Below are 21,700 nucleotides of genomic sequence, written 5' to 3' on the forward strand. Positions count from 1 at the left end.
TATAGGCAGGGACAGAAACATATTTTCAATAACATAAAAAAATCTAAAATTTATGGTAATTTTAAATTTTCAGGTGGTGACTGACCCCATCCGCCCTCATTTCAATCCATCCCTGAGAAACTATAGACAATCATATTTGGATCATTGTTGTGGAAATCAAATCTCCAACTGCTGCCTTTTAATTTGATTTGTGTTTCGGACTCTTAGCTACAGCCTACATGAACTATCTTCCTCTTCCTCGATTTGCTTTCAGCAAGTATGTCAACATCCAACTAAATTCTTAATTACAACCACAACCATGACCACGACCGTAGCAACAACAGCCTTTCTTTTTTTTCAATCAATGTCACCATTGGCGTAAGCTGACGCATTGTGGTCAGGGATGGACCTAGGCGGGACGGGTAGGGACAGTTGTTCTCTTGAAAATTTAAAATTATCATATATTTTAGATCTTTAATATATATTTTTTATTAAAAATCAATTTTTACCCTCTAAAACTCACCCCTTAACACAAAATCATGTTTTCATCCTGACTGAAGTTGCAGACAGTTTTAACAAAGATATATCAGGATGATTTATTACCTTATATATCATATCTTTCTTAGTTATCTTAGTTTGTTGTGAATCTGTAAATACAAAAAAATTAAATTAAAAAAAATCACAACCGTTGTCAAAGATAATAAAAAAAACACTATATAAAATTGTTATAACACATATACAATTATCACAATCTCGATACCTCAAGCACATCTAAACAATAATTAACTACATTTTCTTTCACTTTAATACCAGAGACTAAAATGTAATTTAAAAGTAAAATAAATTTTGATGCATCTTGAAACTAAAACCTTAAATTAATTATATAAACATAAAGTCCCACCTTTTTTTCTCAAATAATATGAGATTCTAACCATTTTCCCACATTTCCATTTTAAATCAACATCAGACAAGACCCCCAAAAAAATTATTAGAATAAATTTGATCTTTAAAAGAAAAAAAAATCTAAAATAATATATTTTCTACGGGACAATGCTAAAATAGAAGCCAAGCCATGTCATATTATGAAGATAGACATTGCTACTAAGCTGCTTGGACTAGGAATATTTAGCAAAATCAAATTATTCAAAGCAAAATTCAAGGAAACATAACAAAGACAGAGCTTTTAAACCAAACATTTATTCCCAAAAAAAAAGAATCTCTCCCCTATATGTTCATTCTATGTATTGTCCAGTTTTCATATCTGAAGAAAAAAAAAGAAATCATTGATTCCTTTGGTGGTGTCTGGTGCATTGTAAAATGGGGAACGTGACGTCCAGCGTGGCTTCGAGGCTTGCGTTTTTCCCGCCAGACCCTCCAACGTACGATGTTTGCATGGGCAAAGATGAGAGGCTCGCTTTGACAGGGACAGGGCTGGTGTCCGACAAGAACATGAATGTCCATTTGCTTGATACCAAATGCGGCAATAAGATCGTGGCCACCTTCTTGAAACACCCTTATGCCAGGTTCACCCTCTTGTATTCCCATGGCAATGCTGCTGATAAAGGGCAGATGCTTGACATCTTCATTGAACTTAAAGCTCACCTCCGTGTCAATATTATGAGGTACCTTCATTTGTTCTATTACTCTTAATTTGGGATTTTGTTTATTGCTATATCCAGGGGATGATCTCCAAAAATTACTAGCCTTCAGTCAGTAGAAAGACCTAGATAGACTCCCTTGTTCATCGGGGTTGCTAAGGCAATTTGACATAACTGACACCAATTTTATTTAATTTTCCCTTTCTGACACCGTTTGACCAATATTTCCAGAAGTAGCACCCTTTCTGCTGAGTTGGCAAAGGCGCGTCCCCGGGGACGCGCTTTACCCGTGTTTTTCGCTGAGTTGATGCCACCTGTGGAAGGCGCATCCCCGGGGACGCGCCTTCCATTAAATGTCATAAATGCCCCCATCCGTTTTTCCTAACTACCCCTCCTCCTCCCCTATATAAACCCCCTCAACCCTCCCTCATTCTTCACACCAAAATCATATTCTCCTCTCTTATATAACTCAAATTCTTCAACTATTTGAGTTTTAAATTTGTTATTAGTGGTAAGAAATTTATTCTTCAACTATTTGAGTTTTAAACCCCCTGGAACGCGCCTTCATGTGAATAGTGAAATAATAGGTACTGATATATCTAGTGTCCCCGAGGGACATGAGTGACATAATAGGGCAATGATAACATATTCTCTGACGAAATAATGGAAGGCGCGCCCCCGGGAACGCGCCTTCATGTGAATAGTGAAATAATAGGTATTGATATATCTAGTGTCCCCGAGGGACATGAGTGACATAATAGGGCAATGATAACATATTCTCTGACGAAATAATGGAAGGCGCGCCCCGGGAACGCGCCTTCATGTGAATAGTGAAATAATAGGTACTGATATATCTAGTGTCCCCGAGGGACATGAGTGACATAATAGGGCAATGATAACATATTCTCTGACGAAATAATGGAAGGCGCGCCCCCGGGAACGCGCCTTTATGTGAATAGTACTCCGATTATAGACACTATTATATGCAACGTATTATAAACTTTCAAAACAAACTTCAGTTCACAATCTTTCAAATTCTCCAAACTCTAAATTCTCAAATTCTCTGAAAATGAGTCGTCTTTCTGCTGTTGTTTTGTATGATGAGAAATTAAAGAAGCTGAAGAGGGGGTTGTTTTTGATTCAGATCATTATATCCCCTTAACCTTGAAGAGAAACATCACAATTGAGGAGTTAATCACAAAAATTTCGTTAAAGATTCGTGTAGCAGGCCAGAGAAGACTATCTTCACTTCAGTACAGATTTCCTACTGAACTTTTTCCGCTCACGTATACATCATTTCAGCTTTCAAACGATGATGATGTTTCTATGATGGTTGATGCTATTATGGGGAGTTCACAATCTCTTATTGAAATGTATGCCACTTTTATTGAGGTTCGTGCAACTCGTGGTCTCTCATATTCCTCTCACTTTGGCATTGCATATCAAACTGATCAAGTTGATAGCCCAACACAACTGATCTGTAATGATTTCACATCATTAATGGCGGATCCAACGCCATATACCATGCCATGAAGTTCAATAGGAAGGCATTCATCTGCAACTACTTATGATCTCAACCCACGTGGCTTCACCAATAATCCATATGGCAACATCTCTTCTACTTCAAGGGGTAGACATTCATCTGCCAATGTTTTCGACTTACATATGGAAATGTCAACGAGACGACAGTCTATTCACATCCCACATGATACAATGGCCTCAAGTTCAAGGGGAGGACACGCAAGCGGGAACTTATTTGACCTCAACATTGGATTATCGGAGGAACCCTCATCTCCACCAGAAGAACCTCTTCGGGAGCCAGGTGCAGATGGTGCTGAAACGGGATTATTCGTTGAACCTGACTCACCACAGTTTAACGTACATTCTGATGATGACGAGTATGACGTTCCAATAAATACAACACCAGTCGAACTTCCTGCACATATGTATGAGGCTGATTATGATGCAATGTATGAGCCTGAATTTCCAGATCTTCCTGATGTTGGCAACTATGGACTTCAATCATCAGTCAATGACAGTAATTTACATATTGGAATGGAGTTCGCATCGAAGGAGGAAGCAATGATGGCAATAAAGAGTTACAATATTCGTAACTCAGTTCAGTCCCGAGTTGATCGATCTAACACGGAGAAATATGTCTGCTACTGCGTCCAACGTGACAACGGATGTCAATGGATGGTCCGTGTATCAAAGAGGAAGAGGAAGAACAACTTATGGGAACTAACCAGATACAACGGTCCTCATACATGTTGTGCAACAGGTATAAACCAGGATCATCCCAACTTGGACTCCAACATTATTTGTCAAGCAATCATGCCCATTGTGAAGCAAAGCTCTCATATAGCTGTTGCAGTGTTGATTTCTGCTATACAGTCACAATATGGGTACACTGTCTCATATAAAAAAGCGTGGTTGGCAAAACAAAATGCCATTTGCAAACTTCATGGCGAATGGGATTCCTCTTACAACGAGCTGCCCAGTTGGTTTCATGTTGTGCAAAGACTTAATCCCGGGACAATTGTTGAGTTCGAAACTCAACATCATTACGTGAATGATCGAATGGTTCGCGATCGCTGCCAATTTTATCGAGTCTTTTGGACTTACCCTCAGTGTATTAATGCAGTCAAGTACTGTAAACCAATTGTCCAAATTGATGGTACTTTCTTGTATGGGAAATACAAGCAAGTTTTATTATTGGCTGTGGTCCAAGATGGAAACCGCAATATTCTTCCTGTTGCGTTTGCCCTCGTTCAAGGAGAAGACACTGAGTCTTGGGCTTTTTTCCTTAAAAATTTACGTTTACATGTTGTCACCAGGGAACGAGTATGCATTATTTCAGACCGAGGAGCCGGGATAAAATCAGCAATGGACTCTTTGGGTACAATGTATAGACCTCCACATGTTCAACATCGTTATTGTGTCCGTCATATTGCTGCAAACTATTACGGAAAATACAAGAAGAACGATGAACGTCAGTTAGTCGTGCGGATGGGTATGTTACTTTTTCCCAATTTTTCTATCAATTTCTTATTACTTATTTATACTTCATATTAACTATTATATATTCCTAATGGCTTAGGTTACGAACTCTTACCTCAAAGGTTTGAGTCGATGCTACAAGAGCTGTTTGGCAAAAATAAGAAGGGGTGCGAGTACATTATGGACATCAGCAAAGAAATGTGGACAAATGCATATGACGGGGGGTATCGCTATGGTCATATGACAACAAACTTGGCTAAAGTAATAAATTCAACCTTAAAGGGGGCGCGTCATTTACCAGTCACGGCGTTGGTTAAAACGACTTATTTTCGTTTGGGTCAACTCTTTGCAAAGCTCGGTGGACAAGCTCTTACTTGGATGCAAAACGGACATATTTACCACCCAAGACTAGTAGTTGATTTACAGAAAAAGTGGCTGCATCAAATGGGATGTTAGTTACAAATTTTTCTCGCACCCGTGAATTGTTTCGTGTAACCGAAATGCCACGTCCCCTGCAAGGGATTGAAGCTAACTCTTTCAGAGTTAATCTGCAAGAGAGGTGGTGCGATTGTGGTTTCTTTCAAGCACTCAAATATACATGCTCTCATGTCATTGCTGCTTGCTCACATTCGCATTTGGACTACAAAAATTATGTTGATCCCGTATACCAACTTTCACAAGTATTCAAGGTATATAAATTTGAGTTTCCTCCCATAGGAAACGAAAGAGACCCAAATGAGATTCAAACTTGGCTTACAATTGTACCAGATCCATTGCTATTGAGGGACTCAGGTCGTCCAAAATCTACTAGAATACATTGTGATATGGATATTCGGGAGAAGTCAACAGAACAAAAACGATGTGGGCATTGTAGAAACATCGGGCACAATAGAAAAAATGTCCAGCTCTGTTATCATCATATAACCGTTAACTCTTATGTAATTAATATTGTATTTAAATGAATGTTTTTGTTTCTAATAATTTAATGTTATTGCATTTATATAATTTGTCAATGTATGTACACCTAAATAATTTTTTTTAACTTTTAAATACATAAATATATTTAATATATTTATTTAATATAATAATTAATATTATTAGTTATAATTTTTTTTTAAATATAATAATAATTCCACCTTCTAAGTAGAGAAAAATATTAAATTAAACAAATTAAAAGTTATTAAAAAATTTATGTATACGATGACACATTTCATGTTCTGATTGGAGGATTAAATTTATTAAATTAAATTTTCAATAAGACTAATTTTATAAAATATGTAAGTCTTGAAGATTAAATATGTAATTATACTAATTTATTAACTTATGCATCAATATTTTCGTTAAATATTGATATGAGATGACTAGATTGATAACATTTAAATAATTAACTGATAAAATTAATAGATCGATAATCAAAATCAAAAATAATAATATAACCATATGTGTAATATTATAATTTCATACATTTTTCCTATAACTACAATAAAGTCAAAACTGGTTTTCATATATTGTTATATCATATTAATGTAGATAATTCACTCCACCTTTAACACACATTAACAAAATACATTTGATAATTCTTACATTATAATCGAAACATTTACATAATATATTATTAATTTATAATAATAATAAAATAAATTATTTATTATTAAACAAAATACGTGTCTGCTGAGTTGGCAAAGGCGCGTCCCCGGGGATGCGCCTTCCACACGTGGCATCCAACTCAGCGAAAAACACGGGTAAAGCACGTCCCCGGGGACGCGCCTTTGCCAACTCAGCAGAAAGGGTGCTACTTCGGGAAATATTGATCAAACAGTGTCAGAAAGGGAATATTAAAGAAAATTAGTGTCAGTTATGTCAAATCCCCGGTTGCTAAAGGATTCATAACTTCTAGGTACGCTAACGTACAAACATGACCCATCACCCATGATAGACCCACCTAATTTGCCAGGGTAAAACCCAATGTCTAATTCTAGATCTATCTAGTTTGTTGACCTAGAATGGTCATAATTACTCTATACCTGACACCATGATTATGGTCGCTATAAATAGGGGTTCAAATGGTGACCATGTAGAAGAATAACCATTGTGGCAACATCTAAAACTGTTATCGCAAAAAATAACGATGTAAAGTGAAATCACACTAATAATAGTAGATTGTGGTCGCAGTTTAATGAGTAACAGTCAATTGCAATAATAGCGGGTTGTTATTCTTGTTATTGTTTTGATATTCAAATTTTTTAAATCAGGTTTTTTTTTAAAGAAAATCAACTCCTTTTAAAAAAATTCACAATTAAGATATTTGTAATGACCGCAATAACATTTGTTATGTATGTAACCGTAATGAATGTAACAGATCAAAATACAATCGCGATCGCAATTTAAATCTCCGCTTATAAATACCCCGACCAAAACTGATAAGGGGCAAACTATGTGCAACGTACACTCACTCGATCTTCATTTTTCTTTCTCATGACCAATTGTCTCTCAAATTAACCGATGTTTTTTCGTTGGTCTTGACCATCCGCTCAAATTAGGAGGAAACCGCCAACAAGATAGGAGACAAATTTGTTACGATCAACATTTATGAAATGAAGTTTTCTTTCACCTAAAAACGGATATTCTTGTTAAGAATGTTCTAGTGTTTTGTTTTAAATCTTTTTGGCAGTTATGATTTTTCAGGATATGGAGCATCACCCGGCAAGGTAAAAGGATCTTTGGGATCGGTTTCATTGGAATTTTCTTGCATTCCCTGTTTATACCATACAAGTTACTTTCTCTTTTCTTCTGCAAGTTCAACAGCCATCTGTGCTCAACGCATAGAAGCCGTATGCAATTGTTTGAAAAAAGAATATGGTGCTAAACAGGAAGAGTTGATATTGTATGGCCAATCTGTAGGAAGTGGACCGACTCTTCATTTGGCTTCTAATTTACACGAACTAAGAGGAGTTGTTCTTCATAGTCCCATCCTTTCCGGCATTCGGGTCATGTATCCCGTCAAGAAGACCTTCTGGTCCGATATCTTCAAAGTAAGCTTCTTTCTAATCTTCAAAGTCATCTCAAATGATTTGGTTTTTGTATTGAGGAAGCTCTTTATTCCAAATGTTTGACAAAATCCAACGATTTAACTGTCTAGCTTGTGTTATACACATAAGTACATATACAGGATAAATAATACAAATTGATGATCATTTGAATTAAACGTTAACATGCCAATTGAGATATGATAAAATTATATTTCAATGATGTCTATCGATATCACCATTGCTTTCAAGCATTGACTTGACGGCATAATGCTTCAAGCAACAGCTCGACAGCGTAATATGAATGGAGAATCGATCTACAAAACTAGCTCAAACGATTTTAGGATCAGATTTTATCATATCTCACAACAGAATAACGTCTAATTCAAACGATTATTTTATAAATTTTAATAATCGACGACTTAACAAAATAGTGTCATATAGTCAATGAACTAAGCACAGTTTGATTGACTCAGCAAAGTAACCCTATAGTTGGACATATGAACTAAAGTTGTTTTTGATTGACTGACATGCACTGTTTGATGCGTATTTTTGTTTGCGGTTGAAGGGCACGAATAATGACTTGGTTGATTTGTCTCATGGTAAGCGATTATGGGAACTTTCAAAGAAGTACGATCCATTATGGATCAAAGGTGGCGACCATTGAGAACTCGAATCTTTCCCCGAGTACATTGAGTATCTGCTCAAATTCATTAATAAAATGGAGAAGGTTTCAACTACACAACCAGACAAACAATTTACTTACAGCCCCAGTTTTGCAGAATGTAAAAGCAATAAATGCTTGAGATGTTAGGGGCAGCTGTTTTGGACAAGGAATGAGTGGGAACAGGTTTCATTGTCTGATCTCCAAAAGTTGATCTACTTGCTTACCTCTTCATGGATGAACATAGTGACCGACCGCCATGGTTGTGCATCATCTGTATTCTGAACTGAATCATTGGAATTCGTCCAGATGTAGTTGTTTGATTCGGTCCTGTTTTGAACAGTTTATTAGGGGGTTCTTAGAGTTATGGCCGAGGTGTTCCATCAGAATAAATGGTTCTTGGTGTAGAATTTCATGTATAATTTTACAAAGTTATGCTATGTAGAAATTATCAAACATTTCTAATCTATAACTATTTATAAAAGGGGAATACATGGAGTATTGTGGATGTTTTATATTTAAGGGTTGACATCATTTGCTTATTTTTTGGTGGACTAGGGAAGATGATAGAAAGGAGAAAAAAAAAGGAAAAATACATGTTTTGCGGTAAATTTAGCCCATTAATGCTCGCACCTAATTTATTTGGGCTCCCAAACTTTATTTTAAAAAATACGAAACTTGTTACAATGCAGGGCGAACTCGTCATTCACATGACGAGTTTATTCAGATATTATTTTCTAATAAACACGGAGTTCGTAATGAGTTCTATTAAAATATATTATTTTTTGTAATTAACTAAAATAATATATTAATTATAAATTTTGAATTTTTTTAGATTCCTGGAATTTGTCACGTGGAGTGAGGGGTGACGAGTTAGGCAATAGAGCAATTACGCTTGTTTGTCCAATTCATCGAAGTCCAACAGAGGCTCAGCAAGTAAGCCTCACCCAACTTTGCAAGTTGTCCTAATTCAAGAGAGTTAGGGTTTTGAGACGTAAGTATCAGCCCCGCACGGCTCACAGTCGTTAGAACAAGCTTCGATATGACGGTCCAGATTATGGAAGATTTAAGGTTTCAAAATCCTATATATAAACGTGTCATCATGTGTAGTCGAACGAGGGCAATTAGATCTAACCTTTTGATCTAACGGTTAAAATGCATTAGGAGATCTCAAGAGTCGTCGACCAATCGATCAACGACACGTACACACCGGATAGAAACCATTTCTAGAAGATTATACTGAGAAAGATTTTGAGAAATTTTCCCAATACATGCACAGTCAACCCAATCGAAAAAAGGGAACAAAACTGAGTCAAAAGAAAATATGGAAATGAAATCAAAATGCAAAAGGAGGGCAACAGAATCAAAATAAAGAAGACAGCAAAATTAAATTCGAAACTAAAGGAAACAAATAATTTCCCAAATTTTCGGTATAACATGCAAACCACATCAAAGCGAAAAGGAAGATGATTTCTAAGGTTCCAGCAAATCACCTATGATCGGAGAAAAGATCCTTCAAACACCTATAATCACATGCAAAAATGAAGATGAGGGATGCTTTTTTTCCTAGCGCTCGAAATACCAAAAAACATCATAGAAATTGAAAGAAAAAAGGAGAGGCATAGTAAAAAATAGCGGTTGCAGCTCTGTCACGGTTGCGGAAGCTGCGGACGTTACATAACGTGTTGCGGCTGTCGCGAGCGTGATTTCTTCCCAAAAAAACTCACAATACTTCTAAAATATTATATTTACACATTTTACAACTACATTTTAATATAGTGCTATCATTTGACTCTCCTGCATGGTAGATAATAACAATAGGTAGGAGACATATAAATAATCTCATTAAAAAAACATATCAAAGTTCTCATATTTTAACATAAGAGAATTCATTTTACACAACTTAAAAAGAAAAAAATACATAAATACAAATACAAAGTTCTATTTCTTCACCACCAAAATGAATGGCGTGGTGGATCTAAACCATTTTCATCTTCATCATTGTCTTGGTTTTGATTATTTCCTATTCCATGTGAAGATATCACATTGTGTGCATCATTGGTAGGAAACATGTTGTATGATAAATGATGATTAAAATCCATAACTATGATTTTGTTCAAGGTAAGGTGGATAATATGCATTTGGTTGGTTGAAATAAGAACTCTGAGATGATTCACTAATTTCATTATCATTTGTAGCTAAAATGTGTGATGATGAACCTGCAAATGAATCATAAAAGTGTTATCTCGTCCTCCTATGAATTCTATCATCCTCATCTATTCTATTTTGCAAAACAATAGATGTATTTGTTCCATACAAACCTGGATCATCAGCATAAGGATATATGGACATACCTTGATCTCCATAAAAAGTATTGGAATAAGTGTGCACATATTCTTGTTGGTACATACCTTCATTATCACCACCATGATCATCACCACCACCACCATCACAATCATCATCATCATCAACACCACCACTTGACATCAATAGTTGAACACTTTCATCATTAGATGGAGTAGGTGAAATGTCAAGCATATCTTCAACTTGAGTTTCTTCATCTGTTTCATTAAGTAACTCTTCAGGAAACCATGAGAAATTTTGTTCACTATCAAGCGTAGCATCTTCTCTTTCTTCAACCATGTATTTAGTGGATCATCTTCAAAAATATTTTCAAGATTGATTGGATTAAAACTCATTTTTAGCTCTTGTGCACTTTTTCTTTTTATGTGTCTTAGCTTCAACCTCATATTATAATGGACATAAACTGATTTTTGAATCTTTTTACGCTTGAGCTTATTTCTCTTCTTTGTATGGATCATACTAAATGTACTCCAATTGCGCTCACAATTTGAATAAGAGGTTATTTGACTCAAAACTCTGACAATAATGCGTTGAAGTTGAGGTGCACAATTTCCATAATTGATCCACCATTCAGCTAAAAAACACAAATATTAAGATATAATTCATAAAGTATTTATAAATATATCATCATTATCTACAAAACTATAAAGATTGAATTCTTTTTATTTACCAGGGTTAGTCTTCAAAATTGCAGCTTGAGCTAATGGTGTTCCAAAAGAATCCATTTTATCTCGATATAACAATAACTATATATATAAATGAATTAGTAGTTAAAACATGATAATATCTAAGTTCTCTCAACAATTTAAAGTATATAAAATACATACCTGGTTCATTGCCAAAATTTGATCATTCAAGTTGGGCTTTATCCTTTGTATGACATTTCTCACCCCATTCATGGTTTCATAAATCACATCACTTGTGGAATTGCCTCCATATAGAAATTGTGGATTTAATAAATATCCTATATAAAAATATAATATAATAAATATTTAAACAACATATCACAATTTAAATTTAGAAGTTTTATAACGAACCAGCAGAATGTAAATCATTATGAAGTTGATTGCTTCATCGTCTATCAATTACTTCCCAATATTTCTAGTAATATCGACAATCTCTTCAAATCACCAATTTTGCTCTATCCATAGCTTCATAAATAAAAACAACAGTTTTTCATCACCATCATACATCCTTAATACTTTAACCAACGGTTCTTGGATCTTTAAGACATCACCCGTCTTTTTCCAAAACTGAGTGGAGTTAATGACTTCCATCATCTCTAATTCAGCCTTTTTTCTTGCATACTTGGACCTTTTCCATTCTGAAAAAGTCAACATTTCTTTGAGTGCTTGCTTGCTTCTAACAATGCTCTCCAAAGCAATGAAATTGGTAGCAAATCTAGAAATCCCTGGCTGTAAAAGTTCTATACCTTTGGTATACCTCTTCATATAATCAATTGTCCATGTATGATTGTATATGAAAAAAGTGATCCTTTTTTCTTGATCTAAGACATTTTTCACACCTTTTTTGTTACCAATTTCTTCCAAAATAAGATCCAAGCAATGAGCAGAACATGCTGACCAATACATGTGCCTTCTCTTTTGCATCAACATCTTACCACCGTCTTTGATTGTTGGTTCATTATCTGTAATAAATTGAACAATAAATTCTTCACCAATTTCATCCACCATTTTGTCTATTATATCAAAATAATACTCAGTAGTATGAGAGGTGACACTGCTATCATCAATTGGTTTTCTAAAGAGGGTACCTCTAGACTATAAATCAAGAAATTGATTATATGTTAATTTCTACTCTCTTTCCACCCATCACACATGATGGTCACACCTCTTTCTTCCTATATAGGCTTAAAATTTTTCACCCATTCTTGTATTTCTTTGTACTCTTCTTGTAACAACCATCTCTCGTATACGTTTCTGTACACTAGATACATATGTCACATCACTTTTAAAATATTTTTTAAACCCCTAAAATTTTGTTTCCATATTTATATAATACATATTTTTAAACATAACATTTTTAATATATAACAAAAATTAATTTGAACTCTATTACGAGGTTCTACTTAAATACAATTCAGAGAATTTTTAGTATTTTAATTACATGCCAACTAAATTTTCCAAAAAAATTGGATTGTCCTACTGTTACTAATGAGAGTCAACCTTAGATTTGTGATAGTTGCTCCTGCTCCCAGTACCCAACTAGTTTTTGATGTTAACTACGCGTGAAATCAACACACATTAAGTAAATACTTAGTGAGATATAATATTGTAAAGAATCTGTAATTTATACATAAGTACCTCATGACTATTTAATGAAGAACTAAATTGCATACTCAAACATAATCAGATAAATCCTTTTCAGTTAAACCAAATTTTTCTTTTATATTATCATCGAAATTATTCTTAGTAGTCTTAGCATACATGTCCTTCTGTATATTTTCCCAGTTATTCTTTATTTGCCTTATATACGTTAAATGAGAAAGTAATGTACATGTATTGTACCAAAGTGCCAAATGGTCCTTTATTTTTTTATAATTATCATGCCAATTATGCATTTTCATTTATGGCATCCTTTCACGCCAATTATGTATTGTTCTTCATCTAAATTGTATTAGTGGCACCTTTATGCCAAAATGCACCATTAGGCATTAGTCTTTTATTCTAAAGGTATTTAACATTTCTTCTAACTTGGATTATTGACACCTTTCTTCCAAATGCACGTTAGGAATTTAGTCTTTTATTTCAGAACAGTTTCTACTCTAATATTATTCATAACATCAACTAACTATTTCAATTCATTATGAACTCTATAGTTTGCACACGTAGTGCCAATACGATCATTCACAACTTATTATAATTTACGTGGGTTGCACATCCACTATCAATACGGAAATTCATAAACTTATTATGAATTTCTTAGTTTTGCACACAAAGTGCTCATACGGGATTCATCCACTTAGTATGAATTTATTTACACATAAAGTACTCATACGGAAATTCATCCACTTAGTATGAATTTCTTAAGTTTACATATAAAGTGCCCATACAGAAATTCATCCACTTAGTATGAATTTCTTTAGTTTACACATAAAGTGCCCATACGGAAATTCATCCACTTAGTATGAATTTCTTAAGTTTACACATAAAGTGCTCATACGGAAATTTATCCACATAGTATGAATTTCTTAAGTTTACACATAAAGTGCCCATACGAAAATTTTCTTAAGTTTACACATAAAGTGCCCATACGGAAATTCATAAACAAATTATGAATTTCTTAAGTTTTTACACACTTAGTGCCATTTGGTAATCACCATACATATATCAATCAATCATACATCTATGACTACCGTAACATATACGTACATAATTAAATGCACTCACCTAGATTGCCTAACTATTGTATCCAAAACACAAAGCTGATTACTCGGGTACTTGACCATTGCCTTTCGTTTTGCTTGACTCGAGAACTTGATTTCGATCTACTCAAACATCCATTAAATACACATATAATATCAATTGTTAGTATATTTCCTAACAATTATACTTAAATATTACTCAAGAGTATACATTATTAAGTTTTCTATAACAATATCAGCCTATCTTAGAATTTATGGCTCAATGGTATCGATGCCCATACCATGGCATCGATACTACTATACTATGGTAATGATACTCTATTACGGTGGTGATACCATTTCTACATTCTGTTAACAATGGTATCGATACCATCCTTATAGTATCGATACTCCCCTCTTGGTATCGACACTACTTGAATCGATTTCGATACCACTTGAATCGATATCGATACTATTTATAATGTTCTACTAATTTTAAGCCTATAGTATCGGTATTGTTCTATCATTACCGATACCTTTACCCATATTTTACATTTTTCAGCCCGAATCTTACCCAAATTTGGTCAAATTTCCATATGTTTACCCCCAACCATACTATTAAACTCTTCTCTACTTATCCTTATTAAATTTTCTTCATTTAGCTTCTTAAAACATCTATAATCTCTCAAGCTCACTCGAGTCTAAGAATCACACCATTTTTTCTAACTTGTTTTTAAACTCATCCAATGCTTCTAATCTCTCATTTACTACTTTGACAAGTCAAAACTACTAATAATTATCAATAGACACTTACATCATAACATATTATTTCAAAACCCATTTTTTTAATTCTCTAATATTTCCTTCATGCCATAGTTTTAATCTTATATAACCTTTATTTAAGCTTACATAACACCAAAGGTTGCAAAAACAACCCATAATCGAAAGGAAAAATTGATTAATTGAAGTTTACCTTTGGAGCTATGGAGGAGAGCAGAAAACCACGGGAAGAATAAGAAGAGTAAAATGACTTATCCTAGTTTTTCACTTTCCCCTTTTTCTTAAATCCCTAACTTTAAATGGGTTTTTAATTTCATTTCACTCAAAAAGACCAAATCACTGACCTATTATTTGGGGTATTACAATTCTCCCCCCTTAAGAAAAATTTGTCCTCAAATTTAAAGACTTTATGCATTTACTACAACACTTCAACTAGAGGAATTGTTTTGTTACGCGGTTTCTGGATTTCTATAGTCCATATCTATATTGGTTTTTTTATAATTCAATCCTAATCGAATCTATATTTTCCACAATGTAAGAATATACAATGGATCTTATCGGTAATTAATAAGCAATGACACATGAAAACATTATATATATTGTTCATTTCGAGAGACAAAAACTATCTGATAAAATCTCATAAGGCTCAATAATTCTCGGACTCAATCCAAACCGCAATACTTCCTTCCAAAACAATACTTTCATAAAAACTTTATCACCTTCTTGCTATTCAATCACTTTTCTCTTTAGATCAGTCTAAGACTTTTGTCAATCGGAAACGATCTTAGAAATTACCTTGGGAAACTTTCATTAAATCAGGGCCAACTAAATTTCGATCTTTTAAGTAAAACTAATTTAATGGTGTTTAAGCTTTTCTCCCATATAAAGCTTCGTATACAACCATCTTGATGTTCGATTAATAACTGTTATTGCAAGCAAATTCTTTTAAAAGTAAATATTTTTCACTTGATCCATTTTCCATTCATGAATCAAAATTGATTGAAATAATTTAGAAGATAATTGAGGTTCAACTTTTCCTCTAATAGTACGTCATACATTTTGCTAAAATTTTCGTGATGACTCTTTTCAAACCAGGCCACCCAACCGACTATTTAAATCTTGGTACCTCTTTTTTTCCACCGGAATGCATAGTCAACGGACTTAATGCCTCAATAAGAATATCTTTCTAAATTCTTAATCGTCGAGAATAACAAGTCTCCCATTATAATACGGACATCCGTCGAACCTGACCTCAAAAGTTCTTAATCTCTTCATCTTCTACTTATAAAATTATTATTAAGAAATTTTTTTCTTTTCTTTGCGATTCTATTATTAGCTCTAATAAAAACATCGGTGTCATCTTCAATTCATCCCATAGTGCCATTTTCATTCAATGTTAATTGCTCATCAATAGCTCGCAAAACTGAAAAAGGTTATGTCCATCTTTTCTGTCACAGGTCCACTCTCTTCAATTCCTCAAGTGTTATACGCTTTTGTATTTAGCACAACTAAAGTACATCTCATTATACAGATAATGACATCAAATTTTTTAAGGCAACTCGACTACTGCCGACTCTAAATCATGTGTAGATAATTCCTCTTGTAAGTCTTTAACTTTATCGAGGCATATGCCACAACTTTATCTTTGTGCAAAAACACATTTCCTAAACCATTAATAGATGCATCAGTAAAAACCAAATAATCATTACTCAACTCAAACTGTATAAACACTGGTGTCTCTATTACAATCCTCTTTAGCATTTCAAAACTCTCTTGACCCTTCTTTATTCTACAAAAGACATTTTTCTTTAAAAACTTGGTTACCAACAAAGCCGACGTCGAAAAGTTTTTCACTAACCTTCGATAGTAACCAGTAAACCCTCAAGAAATCCAAACTTCAGCATAAGTTTTTCTTAGGATCTCTTCTTATACTGTAGGCTAAAACAACCTGTCCAAACAAAGCCATCTCTGCTAACCAAAATTTCACATTGGCATAGTTTGGCATACAAGTTCTTCTCTAGAAGAGTCTTATTTAACTGTCAAAACCTATGCATAACAACATAGGTTTATCTTTCTTTTCGCTAATAACAAAAATACTTTCCAAAGTGAAATACTCGGACTGATAAAATTTTGATCAATCAAATCTTATAATTGAGCCTCTAATTCTCTTGACTTACTTAAATCATTTGATACGAAATCAGAGAAACATGCCCAATACCTTAATAACCATTAACTTTGAATTCCACCTCTCAATCTGGAGGTAACCCCTGAATTTATCTGGAAAGACATCTATAAATTCCCAAATTTTTGAAATTATCTGACAATTCTACTTTAATTAATTGAATATCTATCACATTATCCAGAAAAACTATATTTATAAATATTTTTGACATCATTTTCTTCACAATCATTATCGATATCACATTGAGTGATGATTTTACTTTCTCACCAAAAACTATAATTTTCATACCCTCTGCATTTTTCTTAATTAATCGTCTTTGGAGACAAACAACCTATACCCAATATAATATTAACTCATCAAATGATAATTTCATCAAGTTCACCAGGAACATAGCCCCTGGAGTCTTTATCAATTGTTTACTACCTATCCAACTCACCTTTGCATTATAACCCACTAAGGTTTACCACTATCATCTCACTCGATATTAAGTTAAATAAAATACTTTTATTTTTAAAATCTTTCATTTCCTTATAGAGGAAATCCATATAACTTTTCCATATCCATTTAAAATATTCTTGAGCAATTGAAACATTTTATCTCTCAACTATGAAAGTCTAGTTATCCACATCATTTGATAAGAAGACTTGACAACTTTATAGCAATAATTTCATAGCAATTAATGCTAAAATTACACTATTAAAGAAATTTACTCTTTTTCCTAGCATTACAAACTTGATAATTTTCCAAGTTCTCGAGAATTAATCTCGATTTTAAATAATAATTTATTGAAGTATGAAATGGGTAGAAAATTCATTTTCACCAATTACCTTCTAAAAGCAACTCTATTAGGTCCATAAAACGTAACATTTATTCTTAAACAACTCATAATCAATTGATCTACTAATAATTCATCTTTCTATAAACTTTTAGCGGTCAATGTATTTACCGCTTACTCATTTCCTCAAATGTAGAACCATCGTTAAATGTTGGGGCATTCCTTCCACAGAATGGAGGAAAATCCCTAGCAACTTCTACCCTTCTACGACATGATACTGAAATCATGTCAGATTCTCTTGGGTCGATTTTGATCTCGACCTTCTTTTCAATACCATCGTCTTTCTTACCTTTGTCATTAGTTTCCGAAATCTATTAGGACATACATAAGAATAACACTCAAGTTAATACAGAGTGACAGCAAACACACTTTAATTGACAGCCTATCAGTAACTTTGACAATCTTAATGACATATAATCCTTTTTCTCAATTCAATTAAACAAGGTTTTGGTCGAGAATCGGCTAAACCTGTAGCTCTGATACTAATAAATGTAACACCCATCTCCCGTATACATTTCTGTATACGAGATATAGATGTTACATCACTTTTAAAACCCGTAAAATTTTTGTTTCCAGATTTATATATATATATATATATATATATATATATATTTAAACATAACATTTTTAATATATAACAAAACATTAATTTGAATTTTGTTATGAGGTTCTACTTAAATACAATTCAGAGCATTTTTAGTATTTTAATTATATGCCAACTAAATTTTCTAAAACAAACCGGATTGTCCTACTGTTACTGATGAGAGTCAACCTTAGATTCGTGATAGTTGCTCCTGCTCCCAGTACCCAACAAGTCTTTACTGTTACCTACACGTGAAATCACCACACGTTACATATATACTTTGTGAGACATAATATTGTAAAGAATCTGCAATTTATACATATGTATCTCATGACTATTTAATAACGAACTAAATTGCATACTCCATCAGGATCAGATAAATCCTTTTCAGTTAAACCAGATTTTTCTTTCATATTATCATCAAAATTATTCTTAGTAGTCTCCGCATACCTGTTCTTCTGTATATTTTTCCCAATTATTCTTTATTTTCCTTATATACGTTAAATGAGAAAGTAATGTGCATGTATTGTACCAAAGTGCCAAATGGTCCTTTATTTTTTTTTTATAATTATCATGAGTGTCACCTCATATACCGTTAATATACCGCTATGCATTTTCATTTGTGGCATCCTTTCATGCCAATTATGCATTGTTATGCATTTTCATTTATGTCATCCTTTCATGCCAATTATGCATTGTTCTTCATTTCTGCCAAAATGCACCGTTAGGCATTAGTCTTTTATTCTAAAGGTATTTAACATTTCCTCTAACTTGTATTATTGGAACCTTTCTGCCAAATGCACAGTTATGCATTCAAACTTTTATTTCAGAACATTTTCTACTATAACATTATTCATAATATCAATTAACTCTTTCAATTCATTATGAACTCTATAGTTTGCACACGTAGTGCCAATACGGTAATTCACAACTTATTATAATTTATGTGGGTTGCACATCTACTATCAATATGGAAATTCGTAAACTTATTGTGAATTTCTTAGTTTTGCACACAAAGTGCTCATACGGAAATTCATCCACTTAGTATGAATTTCTTAAGTTTACACATAAAGTGCCCATACGGAAATTCATCCACTTAGTATGAATTTCTTAAGTTTACACATAAAGTGCCCATATGAAAATTCATCCACTTAGTATGAATTTCTTAAGTTTACACATAAAGTGCCCATATGAAAATTCATCCACTTAGTATGAATTTATTAAGTTTACACATAAAGTGCCCATACAGAAATTCATAAACAAATTATGAATTTCTTAAGTTTACACATAAAGTGCCCATACAAAAATTCATCCGCTTAGTATGAATTTCTTAAGTTTACACATAAAGTGCCCATATGGAAATTCATCCACTTAGTATGAATTTCTTAAGTTTACACATAAAGTGCCCATACGGAAATTCATAAACAAATTATGAATTTCTTAAGTTTTTACACACTCAGTACCATTTGGTAATCACCATACATATATCAATCAATCATACATCTATGACTACCGTAACATATACATACATAATTAAATGCACTCACCTAGATTTCCTTGCTATTGTATCCAAAACACAAAGTTGATTACTCGGGTACTTGGCCTTTGCCTTTCGTTTTGCTTGACTCGGGAACTTGATTTCGATTTACTCAAACATTACTCAAGAGTACGCATTATTAAGTTTTCTATAACAATATCAGTCTATCTTAGAATTTCTGGCTCAATGGTATCGATACCCCTATTATGGTATCGATACTACTATGTTATGGTACTGATACTATATTACGGTACCGATACCATTTTTGCATTCTGTTAACAATGGTATCAATATCATTCTCATAGTATCGATATTCCCCTTTTGGGATCGATTCCACTTGAATCGGTATCAATACTACTCATCAAATTCTATCGATTTTAAGCTTATAGTATCGGTATTGTTCTATCAGTACTGATACCCTTACCCAGATTTTACATTTTTCAACCCGAATCTTACCCAAATTTGATCAAATTTCCATATGTTTACCCCTAACCATACTATGAAACTCTTCTCTACTTATCCCTATTAACTTTCCTTCATTTAGCTTCTTAAAACATCTAAAATCTCTCAAGCTCACTTGAGTCTAAGAATCACACCATATTTTCTAAATTGTTTTTAAACTCATCCAATGCTTCTAATCTCTCATTTACTACTTTGACAAGTCAAAACTACTAATAATCATCAATAAACACTTATATCTTAACATATCATTTCAAAACCCATTTTCTTAATTCTCTAATATTTCCTCCATGCCATAGTTTTAATCTTATATAACCTTTTCTTAAGCTTACATAACACCTAAGGTTGCAAAAACAACCCATAATCGAAAGGAAAAACTGATTATTTGAAGTTTACCTTTGGATCTATGGAGGAGAGCAGAAAACCACGGGAAGAAGAAGAAGAGTAAAATGACTTATCCTAGTTTTTCACTTTCCCCTTTTTCTTAAATCCCTAACTTTAAATGGGTTTTTAATTTCATTTCACTCAAAAATACCAAAATACCCTTTCATTATTTCATTTCTTACTAATTGGTCTTACTTAAATCATTTCTTATACTTTACCACTTATTCAATTTAGTCTTCCAAATTTTAATTCCTTTCAAAATAATCTCTGACCTATTATTTGGGGTATTACACTTCTTCCATATACACTCCTGTCACCTCATAAGCTGAAGGACCCCTAACTGATTTACAACTTCAGCTGCAACTTGAAGTACGTTCTATAGAAATGGTGACTCTGCAATTCTTGCCGATAAAGCTTCATGCAATAGTAATTTTGAAATTGCTTTTCCTAGATTTGCTTTTGCAATTCAATGGTATTGAATGATCTTTTGAATTCTCGAGATCCAGAAGTACCACTTCCCCTAGGTTCATTAACTGAATCTTCAGCAGTTCTTGCTCTTCAACGTTGTCATTCTTCCCATTCCATTTTGGATCTTATACTTTCTTGTCTTGCAATAGTCAACTCTTCATCCTCAAAATCATTGTTATCATAATTTCCATGATCTCCTAATCTTATTCTTTCCTCTAATTCTTATTTCCTCTTCTGCTTCAAAGCTTTTTCATTGTGAAATTCATGCAGTTGTTGAGCAATGCTTTTTCTAACTTCGGCCGAGACATTTGGACAAGGTGTGACATTCCCTTTTTTGCAGCCAAATGCTCTTTCAATCTCGTTATTCCTCCTTTAATAACTTTATCACAAAATTTGTATCTAACGTTATTGCGATGACCTTCAACATGTTCTCCCCACCTTCAACCATAATCATCACTAGGAGCTTCACCTTCTTTA

At 33.4% G+C, this 21,700-nt stretch overlaps 1 pseudogene; it reads left to right on the forward strand.

Moving 5' to 3' along the window:
• The first annotated feature begins 1,219 nt into the window (after nt 1-1,219).
• LOC120159359 lies at nt 1,220-8,417 on the forward strand (annotated as a pseudogene).
• Nucleotides 8,418-21,700: the final 13,283 nt, after the last annotated feature.

The sequence above is a fragment of the Hibiscus syriacus genome, unplaced genomic scaffold (assembly GCF_006381635.1).
Source record: "Hibiscus syriacus cultivar Baekdansim isolate YM2019G1 unplaced genomic scaffold, ASM638163v2 tig00111358_pilon, whole genome shotgun sequence".
Classification (NCBI taxonomy): domain Eukaryota; kingdom Viridiplantae; phylum Streptophyta; class Magnoliopsida; order Malvales; family Malvaceae; genus Hibiscus; species Hibiscus syriacus.